This window comes from Triturus cristatus, chromosome 2_1, assembly GCF_964204655.1.
Source record: "Triturus cristatus chromosome 2_1, aTriCri1.1, whole genome shotgun sequence".
Lineage (NCBI taxonomy): Eukaryota > Metazoa > Chordata > Amphibia > Caudata > Salamandridae > Triturus > Triturus cristatus.
In genome coordinates this window covers 1,046,291,308-1,046,309,099 of record NC_140581.1, presented here as the reverse complement: position 1 = coordinate 1,046,309,099, position 17,792 = coordinate 1,046,291,308, and the positions used below count along the sequence as shown (strand labels likewise).

At 44.0% G+C, this 17,792-nt stretch overlaps 1 protein-coding gene and 1 long non-coding RNA gene across 6 annotated transcripts in view; one reads left to right on the top strand and one right to left on the bottom strand.

Annotated features, from left to right (window-relative positions):
* HERC3 (HECT and RLD domain containing E3 ubiquitin protein ligase 3) overlaps window positions 1-17,792 on the top strand; it is a 517,835-nt gene that overhangs the window by 23,854 nt on the left and 476,189 nt on the right. The gene's annotated exons all lie outside the window — the stretch shown is intronic.
* Window positions 1-17,792, bottom strand: part of LOC146866321 (uncharacterized) — a 95,682-nt gene that overhangs the window by 35,610 nt on the left and 42,280 nt on the right. The window lies entirely within an intron of this gene.

The following is a 17,792-nucleotide window of genomic DNA, read 5'->3' as shown; positions in this document are numbered from 1 at the left end:
AAATCCGAAGATGTGAATGTAGGTGACTTAATATTGAGTGAAACATGTCTAACATACCTTCATGTCAGATCACAATATGATCTTTGGTGATCCTGTACAACTGCATGACTTGTGCATCATAGAGCCAAGTTCACAGGAAAGTTGCAAGGCCCATTTTTCCCTGTGAGTGCTTCGATTTGGGACTGCCAACAAAACGTATGGCTATTGTAAATGGTTCTCCTCGCTGTGCCTGGTAAGCAAGAGACCGAAGGATTACACAGATCTGTCATCTCATCTCAGTACAGTTGCCAAAGGCTTAAACTTGCAAATGTCTTTACTCGGGAAAGCATTTCCGCTATTGCAAATGCACTGCAGAAGTAGAGCTGACCAAATCAGTAGCAAAGGAACGTCTTGACCATTACAATTTTATGTATATTGGGCTCTCTAGAAAACTCATGACAAACTACAAAGAGTACAAAAGGAGGCAATACAATTATTCCTCTATCTGTGAAAATGTGGCTATATCAAACTAGCTCTTGAAGCACTCCAAAGACTCCTGGTGGCGTTAAGAATACTTTTAAAGGTACTCTGTATTGTCCAGAAGGCTAATTTGAAACAAAATGTCAGACATCCTCTAAACCCATGTCCGATATCACTAGATCCTGCCAGGAATCAAAGATCAGCTAACCTGCACCTTATTTAACAGCGGACATCCAAACAAAAGTAACACACAGGAAGGCCACCAGGCGCAAGTCTAGGGCACCAAGCTCTGCAGTTCTTCAAATTTCACCTTGAGAATTAGTTTCATAATACTCTTGAAAATCGAACTTTTTAAGAGGCATTTATCTAAAGAGCTTTCCCTATTTTAGAGTAGTGAACAACATCGTACCGGAGATTTAGTGATAGCTACTGGCAGGGGTAGCTCAAAAACCTTGACCTAGTATTCTGAACTGCACAGCATTGTGAAGTAACCATAATGCAATGGGTAGCATTATGCACATGTTCTAATCTAAACAAATAAAGTCTCGTATAGGTTAGATATTGTGACAATTGCAAGCCACTGACATCTGTGAAACAATCCCCACACAAAATCTACCACCTCCTTCTTCTGGATCCCGCTCTATTATACTACGCACAGCCTACAAATTATTCAAGTACAGCACAGCATGAGAAACTCCAAAGATCAGACCCACCTCCTTAAGATGGATGCAGGCAAAACTATCAATGACCACTATTAATTGACCGTTGCTGTGCCATACAAAAACTGCACAGCATAACCTAATGTTTTATCTGTCTCTATTTAGAACTATTGTGATTAAACTTCCATGTAAGAACAAACCATAGAGAATGTAGGAGGAGAAAGGACAACATGTCTCTGGTGCAGCAATTTTTAAACTTCTCTGAAGAAAATAAACTAGGACAATTTTTGTTTATATTACAACAGCTTAAACAACAAATAAAAGTGAAACCTATAAAAGCAGATTGAGACAGCCAATGCTTAATTTCAGCCACTGGTAGCCCAAGGGGGTCCCCAGCACTCATTTCTATGTACTAGCACTTATGTTACTGATCTAACATTTCCAGAGAGCAAGAGGGAGAACAACTCACAAAGGGGAAAGAAGAGAAAGAATGATAAAATGCCACCAGGGTAGAAAGCAGGAACCTGCAAGAGTGGAATAAAGGGACAGGGAATGCCTGGCACTGGGTTAAAGAAGCCTAAGGTGGATTCAGGACTATGTAGCCTTGATATTCGGTACTCTGACATGCTGAACTGATGTGGTTCAACCTCGTGGCAGAGTGTGCCTCCTTCTGTAAATTGTACACCATTCTGTGTCCCACGGGTGACTGTTGTTTCTGCTTCTGTCTTTCCCCTTCGGTTTGCCTGTGGTACTGCTATCGAACTGATGTGCTCTTATAACCACTTTTTGGATATTGTGTGGGACCTTTGTGTAGCTTCGCAGTGCTCCCGAGGCTGCTTGGGGTTGGGTTTGTTTTGGGGACTTGGTTATTGTGTATTAGGCTGCCTCAATGCCTTCTAATTTGGCTTTCCTGCTCCAGGCACTTTCCCCCCCAATACCCTGCGGTAGGGCTTGGTTGTGGTCTCTCCCTTCTGCCCTCACTTTAGCTTTGGTTATGAACATGCTGGTGGTCTTTTGTTGCTGCCTTATGGTCCATTTGAGTTCCACGTCTAGAAGCAGTTTTTGCCTTCTGTGTCTCTTTGTTGCCTTCTGGAAGTCCGTGCCTGCAGGATTCACCTCTTCTATGGACTTGTTGCACTGGTTGGGTCTTCTGCCTTTTGGGCTGTTTTCGCCTGTAGTGCTTATCGCCTTGATTTGGCCCTGGTGTGGTGCTTGGGACTTGGTTGGGTTTGTAACGTCCCCTGCATGATAAACAGGTGCCCTATGCTGAGAGACCTGACTGAATGTTTTTGGGAGACTGCAGCTCCACCCCCACGAGGAGCAACGCCTGATGATGAAGCATGACACCTGCCTGGGTGTGTGAGAGCACTTCTTCAACAAGGAGAAATTCCCCCCCTTCAAAATTAATATCATCCAACCTACACCCCTCAACAGAGTTCCTGTCACTTGTCCTTCTAGCGACCGAACTGGTCAGCTCCTTTTCTAGGTACAGTTACTCTCCAGTGATTGAAACGTATACTTTAGGGAGCACGGGTACTGTACCTCTGTTTCCAATCTACTCCCAGTCCCTTCTCTTTTGTGTGTTTGAATGTTTTCGGGCCCAGCAAGTAGACAAGCTGACATAACAATGTGGATTTATAGTCCTGAAAAAAATCTGGTTTGAAATACCACAAGATCGAAGTTGCTATACAACTTCTCCTGACAGTAATCGTGTATTGACTGCATTCCTGGAACTGAAGGAAAAATACATAGACACTGAAGTGATGGTGGATAGAGAAAGGGCTACACTTAGAAATTCTGTGAGGGCCTTTTATCAGGTGATTGCTGATAGATCTTTCCTAAAGATTATAATTTAGTTGATGGTATTTGGGGGGAGGACGGAGTGAGCAGGTTTCTCTTGCTAAGGGAGATGAAAGTTATAGGTGTTTGCTACTTTAGAGAGGCTGAAAACAGCCAGGTGCATATTTTTTGCACTTAAGTGTGCCCATGTTTTGGAACCAGCCTCATCACGGCCTGCTGTGAGAGCCATCACCTTGCACAAAGGCTGGTCTTCACTACAGTAAAAAAACACTTTTTAAAGGGAACTGCCCAAACTCTAACAGGATTTTAGATTGTGGGTTACCTCCTCTGTCAGGAAAATTAGTATAAATGTGGGATCCAAACTGTGAGAAAATTGGGTCGTTAGTTGAGAGGGTAAAACCCTACTCAAGCAATAGCCACAATCCTTGTCAAGGCGAACCACAAAAAGTCAATAAATTAACCTGTTCTTGACCCTCTAGTTGCTTGGCACAAAAGCTGTCAGGTTTAACTTGGAGGCAAAGTATAATGTATTTATTTATGCAGAACCAAACAGTAATAAAGTGGAAACACCAGAGAAATCCCAAATAAATTTATAAAAACAAATTACATTTCAATAAATTATTTGACAAAAGCGCCAACTGTGGTTATCTGGTTGCGCCAGACCGGAAAAAGTCACAAGTTCAAGCAGATGACAATTGAAGCGCAGGCTGTACATAGGGACCAGGCTAGGCCCCCTGAGAATTTTACCTGATGTCCTTGATGTGGGGCCTTGCGCTGCACAGTGGCAGTTCCGAGGAGCGATACGAGATCCTGCGCGGAGTTGCATCATAGTGTTTCGGTTCTGATGAGCTGTGAGGTCTGCATGTAGTTACGTCACGCTGCATTGGTTCTGATGGGAAGCTGTGAGGTCTATAATGTGAGGTCCACGTCTAGTTGCATCGTTCTGTGTTGGTTCTGATGAGGAATTGCGACAGCTGCCTTTGGTTGCGCCGTGCTGCGTCGGTTCTGATGGATACCACAGCTTGGTTGACAGAGCCCCTTTATCCCCACTTCCAAGGGTCTACTTGAGGGGAATCATGACTTGCAGTAGGCAGAATCCAGATGCAGGGTTCAAGGGTATTGAAGTTTGTGTATCCCTGTAGCTCAGAACAGGAGGCCAGCCAACTAGCCCTTGGAGTCACTCTAAAAGTCCTGTGTTCAATATGAAGTGGAGGGCTTGAGTAGCAGGACATACCTCCGGAGGTGGAAAGCAAGCGTAAGATAGAGCAGTCCTTGGTGCAGCAAAGCCGTCGTATACAGCAGGCCTCAGTAGCAGGCAGTCCGCAGGTCCAGAAAGTGAACTCAAGCGTGGGTCTGTTACAATTCTGTAGATACCAAATATGACTTTCCTACCTGCTCTCAATCAGAAGTTATCACTTATTCACTGTAATAAGGTAACCCAATTTAATCCCATGGGAGAGGTAGGCCTTGCAATAGGGAAAACTAAATTTGACAGTTTTTCACTAACACGACAAAAAAGTTACATGTTAAAAGTACATGTCCAACTTTTAAAATACAATGCACCTTGCCCTATAGGCTATTTTGGGCCTAACCTCGGGGTGATGTATATGTATTAAAAAGAGGTTTATTTTGCCAGGTCAAAATGGCAGTTTAAAACTGCACACACAAACTGCAAAGGCATGCCTGGAACATGTTTTCAAGGGCTACTTAAATGGTTGGCACAATAAGTGCTGCAGGCCCACTTCTAGCATTTAATTTACATGGCCTGAGTACCAGTAGTATCACATTACTAGGGGCTTGTAAGTAAATGAAATGCGCCAATTTGGTTGTAAGCCAATTTTACAATGTATAAAGGAGAGCGCTCAAGCACTTTTGCACTGGTTATCAGAGTCCTCAAGCCTACAAAAAACAAATCGGCAAAACAGGAAGGAAAAAGGTTTGGGGTTGCCCCTGCAGCGAGTACCAGTTCCAGCACAAACCATTCCACTTTGTTCCATTTCCAAGTTCTTCTTGACCTAGAAAGGGAGTACTCCGCATAGTACTCAAAGAGCTGCTGTGATCCAGGGCTGGGTTCAGTCTGACAGCCAGTTTACCAGAGGTAAGTGGCATCACCTAAAATGTGTGCAACCGCCTAGAGAAGCTGGCGGGCTGCTTAGTGCCCATAAGCCTGCCTGCTTATAGGGCTGGAAAGTGCCCAACCCTTTAGGAGCAGGCATCCGGCTGCGTTCCTGTTGAGTGAGTCCAACAACCAAAGCCAACTGCCTCCCCTGCTAGATTTATGAGACATCCTTTGTTAAGAAGTAACAACCGAAAAGAAAAAAACAGTGTGCTGTCTAGCACCTCTGCCATGCTCCGAGGCACCTGTTCTCCTTTGCTGTTGTGCTGTGGACAAAAGTGTCATCACAGCCATGGTGAAGGGCATCTGGCTGCAACTACTGTAGATGGACGAGCTCTGAGCTGTGCCTGTGTGCTGGTTCTTCAACAACATGATACGAGAGGTGGAGCTGTTGCGGCAACCCTGTTCTTGCTGACAGACGCCATCCAGATGACCTCCTAAGGAGCCCGGTGATAAGTGCTACAGAACTGTGTTCACAAGGACAGGTAGCACGCAATGCTGTATGGAAGACTGCCTTGTGCTGGAACTGCATCTTGAAAAACATAAGTGCTGGTTCGATCTCTCTGGCAAGGTACAAACTGAATTGAACTATGGGTCACTGCATTGAAAGATTTCTATTCATTACTAGAACACTGTAGTAGGTTGAGGGGCTGAACCGCTTTGCTAGACTGCTATGATGGGGCGGGAATGGCCACTATTGAATTAGGACCCGGTGACGGTACTATCCCTATTATTGTGTGTAGTATTTTGGTTTACTCTGTAGTTAAAGTACGTCTCTCTTTCTAAATCTGGCACTGTGCTGAACAGTGTGTTATTGTGCCATCCACACTACCTCCTTGAAAAGCCTTTGCCTGCTTGCCTTCGCTACCCTGAGAGTCAAGTGCAGAAAAGTTGTACTTGGAACAGTTTGCAGAGCCAAATAGGTCAGAACCCAGGACTATTCAAATGACAGTTGTGGCCCAGTAGTCTTTGCCTGCTTTGTTCCCCAGCCCTGCCGTGCAGTGCCTGACTTGGATTTTTGGGTTTGGTCCTTTACTGTTGGTATCTGGACTTTGTCCATTTTGCCTGGCTGCCTTGGTGGATGCCTCCTTTGGTAGATGCGTATAAAGTAAGGACTAGGACGAGGAAGTGATGAGGTGGTAATTCAATAATTCTGGTTCTTTGTCCAGTCTTTCCAACAATCCTGTCGTCCCTGCCGCAGACCCGGGTTTAATCGCCAGCTGGTGTGCTGATTTTGTTGTTGACTCAAAAGGTTTCTAGGTATACATGGTCCTTCATATGTGCACTTCTTAGGGAAGGAGTTTAACCTTTTTTCTTTTAGATATGCATTGGGGTTCCACTCTCCCGGGTGTGGCTATACCTCACAATGATGTGATGATGAAATTAGAAAATATAATAGAATTAATGATTGCCAGTATGTAATTGGAGCATTCCAAGCATTGGGGACACTCCGAGTTTAAACCTGCTGTTGCTGACGCCCTCTTTTTGAAGGACACAACCAGTTAAATTTCCGTAGACTCTGCAGAGATGTGGCTATGGTCATGACTCCCTGGAGAAAAGGAAAACTAATGGGTGTCTCACACCTCTCCTTGCATTATACACATTGGAGAAAGGTGATTGAAGAACAACCAGCATGCCCCTTTCAGGCTTTGTGATGGGGCTGTCTGCTTGTATCGGCCTGAGAGCCTTTGAACGTGCACCTCTCCAAGGCTGGTAGAAAGTTTCCCCCCTTCTCAGCGGCTGAGAGAAGATTATATTCTCTGTGCCTGAATACTGTGATTGCCTGGTGAGAATGGAATGAGCGTCTTTTACTGGGCCAGGGTTCTCTGCATCCGGTTACTAGACAGGGATTCGTGGCCACCCTTTGTTGGGTGGGAGGTGACATGGTAACTCATTGCTGGGTCTGTGGCATACTAACCCCTTTGTAGGTAGGGCGGCATGGCAATTACCACAGTAGAGAGTTTGTACGGGAGCCCATCGTAGAGGACACATGGTTTGCTCATGTGAATATAGAGGGTGGGAAGTTATGAAAACAGTTCTGTGTTAGAAAACAACATGTGCAATATGCACCCAACCAAATATACATATTATTCGACCCTGATGATTTATTTGTAAGAGGTAGTTAGTACAGTTAATTAGAAAGGCACTAAAATCTTGTAAGAAATTCAGCAGTTGATTGACTGGGGTGTGAGCCCTGATCAAGCAGTCGTCACAGTCCTTGTCGGGGTGAGGCTCCAGACCACCCTAAATAAACCTGTGCTCGACCCTTTGGTAGCTTGGAACAGAGCTGTTGGGTTTAATTCAGAGGCAACGTGTAAAATATGTGTGCAACACTTCGGCCACTAATATAGTGACCAACACCACACCAAAAGAATCCAATACCAAGTTAGAAGAGTAGAGTTATTTTTAAGAAATAAAACAAGACCAAAACAACGAAAACCGAATCACTAGAGCCAGAGATATGCAATTTTAAAGATTTCAGTGAAAACTAATGCCAAAAAGCAGAAAGCACAACTGGATATCTGGTTGTTCTGGAACGGGACAAAGTCATAAGTTCAGGCCGACCTCGAAGGAGCACAGTGAGCTGTGCGGCAAAGTTTGGCTGGGCTTTGCATCTGTTCCGATGGAGCTAGCAGCTGTGCGGCAAGGGGCTTCACATTGGTTCCGGTGGGGACGACACCTGGACTTGGCAGAGCACCTTCGGGCAAACTTCCAAGGGTCTGGGCCTGCGGTGGCATAACTAAAGTGGGCAGTGCTCGCAGATGCCAGAGTCCAGGTGCTTGGTTCAAAGTTGTTGGAAGCCTGTAGTGTCCCTGAGGCTTCTGATGAGGAGGCCAGCCAACTAGCCCTTGGAGTCACACTGGCGTACTGGGTTCAGAGTTGCAGGTCCAGTCCTTCTCACTGTGGCAAGAGAGCAGCAGCACATCAGAGCAGCAGTCCTTCAGAGCAGCAGTTCAACGGAGTGGTAGTTCTTTCAGAAGCACAGCGGTCCTTTTTCCTGGCAGAGTATCCAAAGGTCTAGAAAGGTACAGTATTTATACCCAGTTGTGCCATGGAAGTGGGGAAGAGCTTCAAGAGGCATGCCTTTGAAGTGCACAGGTGCCTTGCCTTCCTGGCCCTGGCTCCAATCTAGCTACAGGGGGGTATTCGGCCATTTGTTTAGAGTCAGGACACAGCCTATTCAAGTGTAACTAGGGCTGTGCCCATCTCCGTCCTTGCATCCTTCCAGTGATGGCTCATCCAGGCACACCTAAGCTCTTTATTGTGTGTGTCTGTGTAGGAGGGATACACAAAGCCCAGCTGTCAACTACACCCAGTCATGTGACCCAGAGACAGGTTGCAGGCACTAAATGGCCCAGGCAGCTAAATCCCACTTTCTAAAAGTAGAATTTTCAAACTTGTAATTTAAAATCCAACTTTACCATAAGTTACAGGTTTTCATTACAGTTCCAAAGACACCATACATGAGCTGGTTACTACTTGCTTCCATTCGCAAATTACAGCGAAGTAAATGTAATAAGGTAACTTCAAAGTTATCTTATGGGAGAGGTAGGAGGCCTTAAGAGTTTTTCTCACTACCAGGACATGTAGAACTTAAAAGTTCATGTCCAGCTTTCAAAATACAGTGCACTCTGCTCTCTGGGTCGTACAGGGCCTACCCTAAGGGTGATTTTTATATGTATTTAAAGGGAAGGTGTGGGTCTGGCAAAAGGCATATTTTGCCAGGGCGAAATGGCAGTTGAAAAACTGCACACACAATAGCAGACCCAAGATATGTTTGAAAGTGCTACTAAGTTGGGTGGCACAATCAGTGCTGCAGGCTCACTAGTCAAAATAATACAAACGGTTCTGTCGGGTAAACAGTATTATTTCTAGAAAAAACTTTCATTTGTTTGTTTATATGAACACACATAGAGACCATAAATACTTTTCAAAACGGCTTTATGAATTGCATCATTCATAGATAACTGATTGTAAAGGCTGTCGAATGTGAAGCATATTAGTGACAAAGTGACATAGTGCTCAGTGCTGTGGTGAAAAGTGCATAATATATACAATGTGACTTATGGAGGTACTGATAATTTACAGAGGCCAGTTAAGCGAATATTTGAAACAATCTGCAGATGGATTGAATGAGTCTTTTATGCAGAGTATTTCCAACTGATCCTTGAACAAATGTCGACGTTTCAACCCGCTACCGAGTATGAAGTAATTACTCAAGGCCGAGCTGATATTGATGTGATTCGTTCCTTCTGAGGATAGAACTTTTGTCTATCCCCTCATACCTGCCGCTTCGGACTAATCCCCTATGCGGCTCTGCTTGACTCATCTATCAAAGGATTTGACTTTAACCGTACTTACCTACCAAATTCCTAGCCAGGTTGTACAGGATACAACTGCTCCTGTTTGCCTACCTTCACATACTGCCCCACAAGTTATATTGGGCCTACTTCTGGCTGTCACTCCCTGTCCTGATGAAGACCCGTTTTGACTAGCGAATAACGCTACCTTGGGTTGAAACGTCGACATTTGTTCAAGGATCAGTTGGAAATACTCTGCATAAAAGACTCATTCAATCCATCTGCAGATTGTTTCAAATATTCGCTTAACTGGCCTCTGTAAATTATCAGTACCTCCATAAGTCACATTGTATATATTATGCACTTTTCACCACAGCACTGAGCACTATGTCACTTTGTCACTAATATGCTTCACATTCGACAGCCTTTACAATCAGTTATCTATGAATGATGCAATTCATAAAGCCGTTTTGAAAAGTATTTATGGTCTCTATGTGTGTTCATATAAACAAACAAATGAAAGTTTTTTCTAGAAATAATACTGTTTACCCGACAGAACCGTTTGTATTATTTTGATAAACTGCCCAGGTTCTGAGGGATACTGGGTTACCCCATTTTGATATTAGCAGGCTCACTAGTAGCATTTAATTTACAAGCCTTTGGCCCAGGTAGTGCCACTTTACTAGGCACTTACAAGTAAATAAAAAATGGTAATTAAGTATAAACCAATTCCACTATGTTGTGAGGAACAAGCACTTTAGCACAGGTTAGCAGTGGTCAAGGGCAGAGTACCTCCCCCCTCCACCAGATGACAGTTTTGTCAAGAGCCTTACATGTTATCTGAGCACGGATGCTGTCAGTGTCTAATTCTGTTACAACTGAGGAGTCTGTGAGGTAGGGACACGGAATAACATGTTTGTAGTCATCCCTGAGATCTTTTCAGCCAGTATGGTCTAATACCATTGGTGGCCAATAATGATGGAACCTTTCTGTTTTTATCCTTATTAGGGTCCCTCATCTTTCACTCAAATCCCCTAATTCAGGTGGTGAGCTGTCATCACAAGTTAATGCCCGCCTTCTAGGTCGCTCACGAACTAATAACGCAAGTGAAAGCGGTGTAATCTGTAGGGACAGATTGACTGTGGCCAATTGGCTCCATCGAGTAGTTTAGAGTAACAGAACATTTTGTTGGTCAATCGGTAAAATACACCAGGTTACATTTCCTGAGGTGAGTTGAATGGTTGATGCTGCCGTTGCAGCCATGAACACAGAGCCTTGCTGTAACTCTGAAGTCACGCACACCAGGATAAACCTGGCGCCTCGTGTGACATAACTATAATTACACCTCAGAAACCACGTGTAATCCACTTCAGCTTTGTTCCTCTGTGGATTAGCGTGCCGGACGAACTCCCCGACGGAATATCTGACTGCCTCATGTTCTTACTATTTCCCATTCCTCTCCTTTTATTTTATTTTTCGTTTTTGGCTTTAAAAAACCCCCACCATTTTTAATAGAGAGTGAGAGATCTCTGCGAAACCCTTCTATCTTTTTTTCATGAGCTTTTTGTGTTGCACTACATCCCCTTAAATGTTTTACGTTGGGACTGAAATAAATGTATGCGTGCTCTGCATAACGCCGCCCTGGGCGATGGCTAGCGTGATTAGGCCAAAGCCAGCTAGACAGCACAGCTGTCTAGTTGCGTAAGGCTTCTTGGAGACATTCTGAAAGCTGACCTAAGAATGCCTAAGCTTCCAGCCAGCACCCAACCTCCCTCCAGTGTGCTGTGGGCTTCCGGAGCAGGAGCTTTTTCTTAGAGAAGGGCCATTTAGACTGTTTAATTGGTACAGTTGCACCCCCCGCTAAAGCTGGTATGGCGGGTGGGTGCTTGCCTATGCCCCAGATCTTGCTCCCATAGCAGTCCCATTTTTTTTTTGTTACATGGAAGTCATGCTAATAGCCCTATTGCCCTTAACTCAAAGGCAATAAGTGCTGTTAATTTCCCTCTCCTCTTTATGAACCCTTGCGTCTGCTGCTTGCCCGTAAATTGCGGGTGAGGGTAATTGACACTGGTTGTTGTCTGAACAACGCTTAATAATGTCGGGCCTTAAGGAGATCACATATGACGAGCTTCCTGGGTTCCACTCTATACGAGCAGCTGCTGGGTTATTATTTATTGCAGAGGTACTTAACTGTATTATGTGGGGTTTTATAGGGGATTCTGTTTCAACTTATTTTGCTCCTCTACTTCTTATGTACCGGACACTCATCAACGCTTCCCACGTACTTGAATTTTCTGCTATTGCAGTACTGTAACTAGATGCATTGGCATATTTTTGGTGCACTGCTCTGGACTCCACAGTGAGCATACATTTATACTTAAATGCTGGAGTCAACCATAGTTGGAGTGGCGGGGACAGTAGACATGGTTCTAGAAGTTCATAACGTTAATGATCAGATGAAGGTTGCACTGGACTATCGTTCCACAATTGTGGTTCCACAGTTTACATGTGTAATGCATCCGCGCACCCTTCTGGATGTCCACTTCTGGCTAGCTCTGATGCAGAATAGTCACCCCAGCTGATCTTGTGATGTGATGCGTGTGAGATGACCTATTATGAGCAATCGAAGAGGGACATAATGACACTTCGCTACTGATCGACTTACGCAACATATTTGATGTTGGGGGATCATCCACACCCCTGGACTGGCTGCATGCGGTGACCCATGCACACGATTGTACATTTCTATTTGTAACTTTCTCTAATCATTCATAGCACACAGACAAAAAGGCTCAGAATTTGAACTGATTTATACAGTGGAACCCTCAAAAGTATGAAAGAAAGGTTGGCCTAGCTGGTTTTCAACCTTGTAGGTTATTCAGATGTCTATTGCAAGTGCATTATCTCCAGAGCTGTTGCGCTGCATTAATCCCAGAGCTGTATCGCTGCATCAGTCCCAGAGCTGTATCGCTGCATCAATCCCAGAGCTGTTGCGCTGCATTAATCCCAGAGCTGTTGCGCTGCATCAGTCCCAGAGCTGTTGCGCTGCATCAGTCCCAGAGCTGTTGCGCTGCATCAGTCCCAGAGCTGTTGCGCTGCATCAGTCCCAGAGCTGTTGCGCTGCATCAGTCCCAGAGCTGTTGCGCTGCATCAGTCCCAGAGCTGTTGCGCTGCACTAATCCCAGAGCTGTTGCGCTGCACTAATCCCAGAGCTGTTGCTCTGCATTAATCCCAGAGCTGTTGCTCTGCATTAATTCCAGAGCTGCTTCACCAGAAAGGGCTTGATTTCTCCTCCCATTGAAATGCGTTCTGCCAAATGCATTATAAAGCGTCTTGGCACTGAGATACCACTGCACCTTATAAGTTACAACTGAGATCGCAGTGTACGCTACAGAGCCAAAGGTGCATTATCAGAGGTCTGTGATGGTCATAGTACATGGATAGTAGTTAGTGACGGTTCAGGCAGAGCAGAAGTGTGCAGGGCCAGACTGGCCGTAGCGGGCACCAGGGCATTTCCTCGGTGGGCCGGAGTGGTGGGAGCCGTTTTTGCGCCCATGGGAGCCGGTTTTGCAGCAATGCTGCAATATCGTCCCCTGCTCCCAGGGCCGGTCAAGCAGGGATATCCTGCCCTCCCCGACCCCCTGCTCCCAGGGCCGTTCGAGGAGCAATCAACCAGGGCTGATTGAGGTTCCCAGTCTGGCCCTGGTAGTGTGACAGCAGTCGTATTAGAACTATTTCCGGAGATGTTAAAATATCTTGGTTCTGGAATACAAGGGCATGGTGCAGTCTAGTTAGTGGGGGCTTGTAAAAGCTATACCACCATAAAGAGGTATTTAATTAAAAGTGATAGTTTTTAAACATAAACTTAGAAACCTTCTTGTACCCCCCCCCCCCCCAAGACATTGCCTTTAGTCAACAATGAGGCATGTCAGTTGCCACCTGTACCCTAAATGTGACCTAGATTCTTATTGTAGATGGAGCAACATTCTGTTGTATTCAATTAAACACGAGGTGTGTGTGCAGCCCACTTTATGAACTCTTGTGATTTGAAGGTGTTCTCTTATGTGATCATGAAGAAAAAGGAGGCTTGGTGAAATAAAATATTTGCAGTCACACAATTTGCGAGTAGGTGTCCTTATTTCACATTGTGCAGTTCAGCCCCTAGATCGTTGTCTTTCTGTCTCCAGTTTTACACCAACGTTTAATGTTTTGTCTTCAGTTCTTGGTGCATGCAGTGTTAGATCTTGGTGGCGGGCAGACACCACAAGCAAGCTCCACTCCTGTTGGGCTCCAGGGTCTAAGAATACTTTGAGCTGAACCAGAATCAGGCATCTAGTGGTTCTCCCACCTCTGGATGCAGGTGATGGACAGAGCGAGTAGCAGGACTGGCAGTAGTAGCATGAAGTAACAGCGGTACTCAAGCGATAGCGTAAGACTGCCTAGATAAGATGGAAGAAGTTGCATGCGGTGAAAGCAGCAGGACCAACAGGATATGATAGAAGAAGGAGCTACAGGCACTGACCTAAGCATTCAGTGACCAATGTAACACTGGGGGATATGTCAATCACAGGAGTTTACAGCAGTGACAGTAGAACTGAGTAATGCAGAAGGATTCTCTGGGTGGACGGAGGATTTAACTGTTGCTGCTCTGATTTACATGTTCAATTGAGAAGGAAGCTTGCACTACTTCTCAGTGTTAACACTTGTGAGGAAGAGCCGCTTGCACCAATTATACTAATATTGTGTTTGTTTAGTGAGGCAGGTAAGTTGCACTTTTGATATGTAACTCCTTTCCCGATTGATGGAACCTAATGCTGCACTGCTGTTGACAGTTGCACTGTACCTATTGTTTATGTAAAGGAAGCTTGCACTGCTGTCTGCCATGTGATATTTACACTGTATTAATGAAGTTTGATGTATTCATTTCGTTAAACAAACATTTCAGATGCTTGTTTTAATCCATAATGCAAAAAGTGAACTCACGAAAAGCGTAGGCAAAGTTCGCTTTTGGTTTTTCTTATGGAGCAAGCAAGCAGTCACCGTATTTTAAAATGGACTATCTATAATATGTTTTATAAATTAACAAAGCCACCAAGCGTCCCCACGTCATGTGGGAAAGACTTCATCCAGTTTTGTCTTTTTCGCCAACATCGTTTTGCTTGTTATGACTTTTGAGACAGTGGTGTGAGTGCTAAAGGGAAAACAGCAAGCCTCATAATGCAGCAGGTTGTTGCCCTAAAAGTCAGATGTGCCTGAAGGCATCACACATGGCTTGGAGCAAAGAGTCCGCAGTACAACAAATAAAATTGAATTCATTATCGTGGCATTTCTTCTCCTCAGTCCATCAACTGTAATTCACACAATTTATTTGGGTACGCCATTTTCTTTTACACGTTGGTATGAAAAGTTAATTTTGTTTATGATAAACTCACTAAATGACTGCTCACAGTTGGTCCTGCCCTCTAGCTGTACCTGTTGCCCTCTAACCTGCTTTAAAGACTGAATAGCTCTGAAGTGAAGGGCCGTCAAATGTTGATCAGACCGAGAGGAAAAGGGTGGATATGGCATGTGAAATACAGGTCCTCGCATCCGATTTGTAATGGGCGCCCATTAACGATCCTCTCAAACCAAAGGGTTGCTTAAAAAGGTGTCTTGCATAGAACAAAGAGAGTTTATAGAGGCGAAGTCTTTAGAGCACCTAGAAACCCCACCTCCCCTGCGATTAGGCTGCATTGCAGCAGAAACGTGTGTAAGTGACACAGGGAATGAAAACATATGTGCTGCCCTTGAAGGCCGCCAGTGAACAGACACACAATAAAAGGACCACTTCCCAGCCTCTACCGGCCTTTGCCGAAGGGGGGCGATGTTCTCGCTCTAAAATTAGGGCTGGAGAGTCTGTTCACCTGCTCGTGAAACTATTTAGTAGATCCTGCATGCCTTGGCCTGGTAGCAGTACATTTTTTCCGTGTAACCTAACGTATACATTTTATCTCCATAATACCAGTCCGTTTCAGTTTAGATCTTTATTCGACTATCAAATGGTAGTCACAAAAGTACAATCATATTACATATAAAACGTGTTACAAACGGATACAGTCACAGTTAATAAAATCATTCAATTTCTTATGTTACAACCATACACATTCTCGTATGAATGACATAAAAAAAATAGGCAAAACATTATTATTGTGTGTCGAGAAATCCGCTACAGATGTGATAAAATCATATCAATTCCATTCTACTATGTTCTAATGATTTTCCTTGTGTTAATTGCTTACAGGATGAACAGGGCAACACTATAACAAGTCAGGGGGTCACCTAATGTCACCAAAAAAGTCATAGCTACTTTGTGTGACCTAATATTATGGGTGACCAACAATGGTTTTATATAAAAACATCTATGATTCTGGTAAAAATTACAAAACAACATAAAGTGCAATGTGCTTTGTTAACTTTTGTTATCGCACAGGCATAAAATCTCATCCGTCGGCTGAGACCTAATTTTGGGGAAAGCTATGAGATGATGAACTATGCCGCATCTCAGTCATAGCGGTGCTGGGCATAGGTCACATATGACAAATAGGTATTTGCACTCGCATCTATGCTGTATGATATATACAGGGCGACAGTAGATTTAGCCTTCTCAGCCTTAGATCTCAAGTCCAACCTATATTGTAGAAAGGAATCCCTAATATCCTTCTTTGTATAAGACCAAGTTTTGGATGTTTCTAACTATACTGATCTATACAGATTTTCTAAGTTGGAATTAATATATAGTGCCATGGGATTTTAAGTGCGTCGTGCAATTTAAGACAATCTAAATAATTGATTTAGTAAAATCAGTTTCTTCCCTTTTCCAAATAAAGTCCCACAATAACAGTGGTCTGGCTAATGGGAGGTCTTCTAAAATCTGGCGACCCACCTCATAATGTGCAATAGTGTTTGAAGCGGATGGCGGCAAATATAACCAGCATTTCAGGAAAAGATTTTCTTGCATTTGCAGGGCCTTGCTTTTTAACATGGCCCCAAAGCCCTGCCCCCTAAAGGGCTATACTTACTACTTTGGCTTTGTATAGAGCTACCATCTAATTTGTTGGCCTATTACCCAGTTTAGAAACAAAATTTAAAATTCCCTCGGTTGCCCTGCTTATTTTTGCTCTAGTATTCAAGATGTGTTGGGACCAAGAGCCATTATCTGTGAAAAAATGCCAAGATAGCAAAAGGAATTAACAGTCTTAATAGGGCTATTTTCAATAAAAAAGTGTTGAGAGGTTTAGGCCCACAAATCATAGTCTATGTTTTAGATTTATTTATAACCATTTTCTTTTGTATCATAAAAACTGAGAATGCATCCATCAATCTCTGAAGACCTATCCGAGTTCCTGCTAAAAGTACGGCGTAGTCCGTGTATAATAAAACAGGTATCGAATGACCTGCCACCATAGGGGCATCGGCCTGTATTTTCTGCAAGTAATTATCCATCCCGTTAATAAATAGGAAAAATAATATTGGTGCTAGGATGCATCCTTGCCGTATCCCCCGTCCCACTTTAAATTTAGATGTTCATTCCCCCTGGGGGCCAAAACTAACTTGGCTAGATAAATTCTCGTACAGACGGGAGAGAAACCCAACAACCGCTTTTGGTGCTCCCATCAAGATTAAAGTTGACCAGAGCAGGTTATGGTCCACCAGATCAAATGCACTGCTTAAATCGGCAAAGCATAAATATATAGAGCCTGCCTTTGCCCTAGTATACTTGCTGATAAGTAATGCTAAGTGTGTGCATTCCTCAATGGTCCCTGTTCGCTTTCTGAACCCATACTGCACCAGGGTTAAAACAGAGTATTCAATTGCCCATTCCTCAAGTCTTAACAACAGGACCCTACTCCTCACTTTCATGGCAGTATCTAAAAGCGAGATCGGACGATAGTTTCTAGGGTCCTCTTTATCCCTCTTTTTGAATATGGGTATAATGATCGATTCTCCCCGTGTCTTGGGGATTATATCTGTGGCAGCTGTATTAAACACTCTAGTTAGGAAGGGTCCACATATAAAATAGGAGCCGATATGCACACGTCCACTGGGACACCATCCGGCCCTGGGGTCCGACCCCGGCACTTGCATGGATTGCCTGGATGACTTCCTCATTAGTGATGTTCAGAGGGAGATTTCTTCCTTTTCCTAACATCTCTTCCTGCACCTTCGTCATCTCCCCATTACTGTTAAAAACTTCAGTGAAATGATTCACCTATTTATATGTGGAGACAAAAGAGCAAAATTATGGGATGTTGTCACTCTTCAGAAAGGGGGCATTTAATGTCTCCCAAAAGAGTTTATTGTTCTTAGTCTTTGCAGCAATAACCACATTTTCCCATGCCTCATCCTTAAGTGTCTTTTTCCGGGCGGATAAAGTTATTTTATACTCGCGCCGTAAGGATTGAATAGTTAGTAAGTCTA